The sequence below is a fragment of the Lissotriton helveticus genome, chromosome 5_1 (assembly GCF_964261635.1).
Source record: "Lissotriton helveticus chromosome 5_1, aLisHel1.1, whole genome shotgun sequence".
Taxonomy (NCBI): domain Eukaryota; kingdom Metazoa; phylum Chordata; class Amphibia; order Caudata; family Salamandridae; genus Lissotriton; species Lissotriton helveticus.
In genome coordinates, this window is record NC_136065.1 from 1,566,713,499 (window position 1) to 1,566,721,493 (window position 7,995).

The window sequence follows — 7,995 nt, forward strand, 5'->3', positions numbered from 1 at the left end:
TAAAATGTTCCAGTGCCCAAATGCATGCCAATGCCTCTCGTTCAATGGCCGAAAATTTCTCCTCACTCGGGGTCAAAGAGCGTGAAGCAAAGGCATTGGTACTCTCCTTTCCATTGACATCTCTCTGGGAGAGTACAGCTCCTAAACCTTTACAGCTTGCGTCAGTTGTTACTACATTTTGAAGCATAGGGTCAAAACCTTGCAATGGAACAGCTGAGCATAGTTCCTTCTTCAACGCTGCGAAGGTGCTCTGGCACTCGTCATTCCATATGTACTTGTTCCTTTCCTTTATCAGTTGCCTCAGTGGGTAAGTCTTGTGAGAAAAGTTCTTTATGAACTTCGCATAGAATTCAATTAATCCTAGGAAGGACCTCAGTTCCTCTCTGTTGTTTGGCTCAGGTGCATCATTAATGGCTTCCAACAGCTCCTTTTTAGGACAAATACCTTCTCCTGATATTTCGTGCCCCAGGTAGCTCACTTTGCGACATGCAAACTTGCACTTCAGTTAGTCCATCACTCCAGCCCCCCGCCCCACCTTGCGAGCCACGGGCAGGATCTTGTCCCATGTACAGATGCCCCGGCCCCTGCGAGGTCCGCTAACTGCCGGCACCAGTTTGCGGGGGCCAGGGGTGAGACGGGGGTTTGGGTGTAAGGGGTGTTTGGCCTAGGAGGTGGCAGCCGGGCAGGCCTGCACAGCATCCGCTGTTAGCACGGCTTCAGATGCGGGGGTAATACTTCCCGGATATAAGGCACTGCGCGACATCAGGCGTGATTGAAGGCACATGGGAGCCCCCGGCGGGTAGCCCATCGGTGGAGAGAGCTGCCGATCGTGGCATCAGTGCTGAGGGTCAGGGTATTCGTATCGGAGCCAGGTCAGGGGGGCATCCGATGCCTTGTGGGGTGGGGGGCGGAGAGTCTCATTGCCCCCCACGGTGTATGCAAGCGAGCCACCCGTATTAGCGCAGAGTGTTGGGGAGTTAACAATGCGGGGGAGAGCGACGAGCCTCGCTTGTCTGCCTCCCCCTGAGACTGCTTATCCTGGGTAGTGCTGGGCCAGGCCTCGGCCATTCTGGACTATGTGAGGGGGGAGGCCCGGGGCTCAATCCCATTTACCCTTGGGGTTGGTCGATGGATGCGGGCCCTGGGCGTATGCATGAGTGTTTCTGCCCATTCCCTTACAGGTGTGAGATGCCCGGCTCGCTGCCTTTACAAACAGGGTGGTGGTAGGGTCTTTACCAGTGGGGTCCTGTGGCAGCCATTACTCTGTCCTCCTGGGCAGCGGGGTCGTTTCACGAGCCCACGGGGTCCGATGGTGCCGCTGGTGATTTTCGGTGTGGTGGGAGGAATGTCCGCCCCAATCCCGTGTACCACGAGGGTGCCGGGGGCCCTGTGAAAAACCTACTAATACCAGGTAGGGGGCAAGGTGTTGGGGCTCTACTAAGCTCAGCCGTCATCACACAGGAGCATCTTCCAAGGTATTGCCAGCGCCTCGGGAAAAGCTTAGGACGGTAATGGAGTACTTCACGCGGGTTCCGTCCTGGACAGGGAGATTTGTATTTCCCGCCTCCCGGGGGGCGAGCGAGGCGGGTGCCGGCTGCCTAGCCCGCTGCCTGTAATGTGATGCCGGGGGCTCTGATAGGCTGCACCGGGACACCAAAGGTGGCCACCTACGAGGGCGGCCACCCTTAGTGCCATAGGATGGCGCAGACCCTGAGCGGTCTAGTGGTTGGGGGGACCAGTGGTCACTTCCTGTTCCTGGGGGAGGGGATGAAGGGCTATATAGCCTAGGGGGCGAGGGTCAAGCGCCCTCTTTGTTCCTGATGCAGCGGCGAGTTGACCCTCGCCCCCTCCCCCAGGCTGATCCTGATCGCTGGACTGCCCGGCGTTTTTAGAGGTAGGAGGCTCGTTGTTTATGTCGTGTGCTGAGTTATGGGGGTGCCTTCATGCGGTGGGCAGGTGGATGGTTGTGCAGGGGGGGTCCGTTCCACGGGGCCGTGGGTTTTCTGGTCAGGGCCACCGTTATAATTCTCCCGGTCTGCTTTTCTTGCCGCGGGTTTTCCTGCTGCCTGGGGAGTGTGTGTTGTACTGACCGCTGGGGTGGCAGGTGGTCGGCTCCGTGCAGGGTGAGGGGGCCTGGGGCTGTGAGCGTGTGGTGGGCGGGCAGGAAGCCTTCCTTGCTATGGGTCGGAGACTAGCCCCCCCCCCTCCTCTCAGGCTCGGGCCAGAGCTTCGGCGCGTCTTTCTGCGCTTACCTCTGCCGGGCCTCGTCCAGCCATTTCCGCAATCTCGCGGCGCTACCTCATGGTTAGCTCTGCCCGCGCCGGCCTCGGGCCTCTGTCCTCCTCCTGGGGGTGGTCTGAGAGTTGGGCAGTTGCGGGGGCGGCATGTGCCTGGGGTATCCTGCTCCCTCCCTCGGCTATCGGGATGGCTGGGGGGGGGGCGGCGTCTGCGGTCGGGCCTTTCCCCCTCCTGCCTGGTCTCCGCTTTTGTCACGGCTGCGCTGGTCTTGCCGACCTCGTCTGGGGCCCAGGCCAGACTTCTGCTGGGGAAGCTGTTTGGCCTGGCCGTTTGTTCGCGCGTGCTCGTTTCGCTCGGATTCTCACGCCCCCCCCACCCCTCATCACAGCGATGAGATGGCGATTCCGCTGATATTTCTTTTCCGTGTCTGTTGGTTTTGCGCTTTTTCCCTCGCGCAGGTAATTTTGTTTGAAGACGGACGGTCATCCCTCTCGCGCATGCGCTTTTGTTCGTCTTTTCCATACTAAACCCCCCCCCCCCCGTCCTCGCTGCTAATTTTCAGCAGCGGGGAGGGATTGCTCTAAGAAGTAGGCATTTGGGTTTCTTTTAGGCTTTTTTATTACTGCAGTGCCACTCGAGGGCTTCTTGCACGGGTAGGAGCACATAGGTGGATTTCAGTACACGTGAACGTACAAGCACACGCTGTTCACTGCCAGTAATATTTTAAAGGGGACATCGAATTTAATGCATGCATGGTTTGTGATGGGTGTTAGCAGGAGCTTTCTTTTAATATATTTGCTCTACACCCGTGAAGTGCCACGTAGGCGCCAATGTTATTTTAGGAAGAGCCTGGTTTACACGAGGTTAATTTTGCGACGTGAACAGTTTTCTTCCATATGTTAATGAATATGTTTATGTATTTTATAAAATGGGGTAGGCGTCTGGCTGCTTGTTTGAATGTTATAATCACCGGTGTTATGCGGGGGGGGGATTTAACGCTTTTCTTTTGTCGTACTGCAGGACAGTTGCACGAGAAGGTCGGCACTCACTAGGATAGCACGCACTCCATGTGGGGGGTTAGGGAGGGATTTGACGCTTTTCTTTTGTCTTACTGCAGGACAGTTGCACAAGAAGGTCTGCACTCGCTAGGATAGCACACACTCCTTAACAACAGCAGAGGAGCGGTGGGGCACACATCGTGGTCGGAATGACATGGGTAAACAGGTTTGGCGCACTGGGGTCAGGGGGCCGGTAATAACCAAAACAGTTGCAGAATGAAGTTAAGAGGATTTTCTGATATCATGAAGGCCGGTGCGGAAGAATACAAACACTGGGTGGACTGTGGTAAACAGGATTGGGAGCAGTTTAGCGCGAATGAGTGAGCATTAGCACGTCAGTGATTGAAGCCAGCATAGGACCCAGTGCCGGCCAGGGAAGTATGGTACAGGTGAGATGTTAGGGGTCAATTTTACGTTTGCAGGGAACATGTAACGCAACACAAGGCGGTTAAGTTATACATTCCTGCCAAGCCCCGCTTGGCCTCCCTTGGAGCCTGGTGTTGGGAGGGAAGGCGAGGGATTGGGGGTTTGTTGTCGTCTTGTTTTATGTCCATGCAGGCTATCAGTCAGAGGAGGACGTCGTGGCTCGCCGCATGGCAGGTCACTGGAGTGGCCAGGGTTAAACCGGTGTCGGCACACTGGGGTCTGTGGGCCGGACATAATGGAAACAGTTGTGTTTTGTGGCTAACGTGGTTTTGTGATGTCAGGTTTTCAGTTGGCCGAGAATTACACCACCGGGAGGATTGTCGGAGCTGGAGCAGGTATAACAAGGTACTCAGCTGGCAATGGGGGTGGCTCATTGGGGAAGGACTGGGCCCTCGGGCTCCAAAGAAGAGGTGAGTTGTGTGGGGAGGCCGTCCGCCACCCAACCTTGGGTAGACACAGGTGAGAGAATGGTGTATTAGTGGGCTACAGTTGAAAGTCGCAAGGTAAGATAGATCACGTCCTTGAGTTGTCATTTAAAGCTGCCCCCTTGATGTCACTTCATGAAGTATTCTCTTAGGGAGGAATGCGCACTTCCTGGACTCTCCCGGGGTTAATAGGATGCAGGCAGCGCGACCCCATGTTGGGGTGGGTTGAATATACAACTGCGGGTCCCTCGAAGTGGCGTGGCCCTGATATTTGGGGCGTGTCCCAAACACATACATATATTTGGTGCCTGGAATAGTGAACCGCCTGTTTTGATTGAGCCTTCAGTCATTACACTTAGATACACGATACAGCATTTAATTGATGCCCACAGCAGGTCAGGCTTGGCTTGTCCTTAATCGGTAGCTGCAATGGACGGTTCACTGGGGCCAACATCTCGCAGCTTACAGCGGCGGTGGCAGTCCAGCACAGATAAGGATACCATGGGGGGGCGTTCGAGTGAGCCAAACCGGTCGCTCCAACCTTTAGGCGCCAGAGCAGTAGTGACCCGCTTGTAGTTCCCCGTTGTGCGCAATTTTTGTTGACACGGGGGAACCGGGGGCGAGTCTGGTATTGACGCCCCACTGCAGTGCACAGTCATGTCTCACGCCTATTCATGCCTTTATATAGAGCAGACTTTTCTCTAAGGTGTCAGAGCGCTTTTCAGTAGGAAACTAACTGATACATGAGTGCACAATAGGAACTTAACTGATACATGAGAGCACTATAGGTGAACACGTTACAAAAGCAAACGCTATGTCACATGAAGCAAAATGACTAACGTGAGCAGACAATACAAGAGGTAACAAACGGCGCATCACAGGAAGATAAAGTGTCAGGTGTGCAAGTTACAATAGCGTAGGAAGTACTAGTAGAGGTAGATTACTGCAATACATGGCAGACAGTCAAACGCTTGAACATATGTACGCAGGCAATGGCGGCACTTGTGCATGTACCGGAAGCATAGACAATGTGAGAGGTAGCATACAGTGTGTTACAAGAGGTAAGTGACGTGTGCATGTTACAAAAGAGCACCTAACACAGGTAGAAGGATAAGACCGCGATAAATGACGGACGCTTACCACTATGGGTACAAGTGAGGAATAATACTGCGAAATATGGCAGACAGGCAACCTTAGGAACAAACATTAGGTAGGCAACAGTGCCACACGTACAAGTGTAAGAAACTAGCACATGGTAAGAGGTAGCAAACGGTGGGTTACCAGAGAAAGTGACGGGTGCATGTCACATTTGAGCACCCAGCTAGGGGTGAGGGATATTACTGCACTATGGGCAGACTCTTAACCACTAGAACACTCTGGGAAGACACTTCCAGAGTCAGGGAGAATAGAATTTGTATATTGAAAGGTCTTCCTTCATGTATCAGAGAGGACACATGTTATAACATTTTGAAGTGTGAAGGGTCTCCCCAGGTGTCAGGATTGTCCCGGTTGGGGGCACACAGGTTACACCCCATGGAAGTATTACATTCATAGTCAACTAGTGAATCCGAGCTTAGCAGGTAGCTCCTAGAACTTAGTGGTCTGTTTAAAAGGCATAGGAGGAGGAAGTGTGTTTGAGAAGAATAAGAATGGGACGAGTTAACAAGTGACTCTAAATCACATACTCCAAAGTGCAATGGTCGTTATCAGACTTAGCATGTTAATAATTTACTTAGTTTCAGGACGCTACACTTCTACATCAGGCGCTGGGGGCATTGATGGCCCTGTCTCATGGCAGTGAATTCATAATTGATTACGGTGGGGGCAGGGCTTCTAATGGATGTTTTATGTCTCAAATGCAGGAACCGTGCTGGAGAACCGCCCGACTGACAAGGGGGTCCGCCTGAATTAGCAACAGGTATAAGGGTCCTAGCACGCTGGGGGCAGTGTGCTAGGGGATGGGACCCCCAGGTCCTCCCCAGGTGTTGTACATTCATAGCCAACTGGGGCATTTGAACTTAGCAGGTATCTCCTGTACAATAATTGGATGTTTCGCTTGTGACATCGGATGAACCTGGGCAATTTGTCATTTCTGGGCAATAATTGGGGGTTCTGTCGGTTAGCGGTGGAGACTGTATGCAAATCGTGCAGTGCATGCCAGGTGACAAATTGAAATGCGTTTTCTTTTACACATGTGATGTGTCTAGGCATAGTTTGCAGCCTATGTGCAATAAAGGAATGTGTTCTTTTGAACAGCACATGGGCGCAAGTAAGGGGCTCTGATCCTGGTGATCAAGGTACCAAACTAGTTCTAGTAACTGACAGACAGGCTTGGCCAGGGTAGCATGGGGGGCTTTGATGGACCCTGTCTCTTTGCAGAGAATGGGTGTGCAACGAAGGGACGCTGATCCAGGCAATTGAATGTGCAATGACTTACTTGTCGTCGCTGGTTGGGGGCTGTTTTCATGGCTTTGTTCTTTCTTCCAGAAATGCACGAGTTTCGCGCCAGAATGGTCAGACCACGCCTAGAGGACTGGCATGCCAGGACTTGGAGCTGGTACAGGGGAAGAACACACTGGAGCCAGTGTGTGGGGCCTGGGTCAGAACGTCCAAGATTGGAGTGAAAATGTCTTAGAATTCAGGACAATCTGGTCAAATACACAGGCAGCACCTGAGAAGGTCAGGTGGGAATGAAAGCCGTATATCCAAGGCGTGCCCTGGGCCCGGGACTTGAATGCTGTTCCTGGTTAAGTACTCTTGGGGGGCAAGGTGACACAGGGTCATGACTTCGGTTAGGGGAGAGTAGTGGCTGTTAGGTACAGCGGTGGCGCTAATTGCTAGGACATCCATAGACTGGTTTGGTAAACATTAGGGGTGCCATGGGTCTTTGGGTAAGCGTGACCAGGGTCCGACCGAAGTCCAGAGGATGGGGGACATCGGCCTTTAGCCCAGGGCAACAATTCGCATTAGGGTGGCCAGGTTGGCTTCTTCTGACAATCTGCTTCTTACTCTGGGATGGGTCATTTCTGATGATTGAGTCACCAGTGACTGCCGCACAAAGTATAGAGTAAGGTGGACATCGGCCTCCTGTCCAGGGCAACATTTTTGCCTTTGGGGTGCTGGGTTGGCTTCTCCGACACATTGCGATTTTACCTGGGATGGATCATTTCTTTTGTTTAACGAGTCATATTAAAGAGCTCTTTATGGTAAGGCGGGCGCAGCAGGTACCTGGGTTAACCAGATCAGGCTTGCCATTGAGCTTGTCAACTATGCATTAGACTTTGGGGCTCTGCACATGAGTAACTTCTTAACAGCATCTGTTTCACTGGTTCGGTAGGGAACCATCATTAGCAGCGGCGGCTGGGCACTTGGGCAACGTTGTGGCTCCGTTTAGTTCGCCCAGGGATTGGGCGGGCAAGGTCAGCAGCTGGTGGCCGGATACGGAGTGGACATATGTCATAACCACGTAGGTCCGTAGCACTCTCGGCAGTCAAGTTTACTAACATTTCTGCAGAACACTGGTTGAGGTAGGAATATATGCAGTTAGGGGCTAACATAATATCTGCCTTTTGGGTCAAGTGGGTGTGTGTAAGTTATCTCCAGGAGTGGGCAATTCGACTGAAGTGCAGAAATGGAGGGGATAGCGTTCCTTTTTCAATCAACACCAGAACGCAGTTGGCAGGCATAGTTGAGAGGTGATGGACTTACAATTAGGTTCCCATGGGTTTGTAAGTTATGTGTCTTTCCAGTGAGGCTACACATGCGAGGAGTTTGTTAGCCTACAGTAGGGTCGGCTTCATGGGAGTGAGCCGCCTGGCGTGACCTTGATGGTGAATATGTCCCCAGTA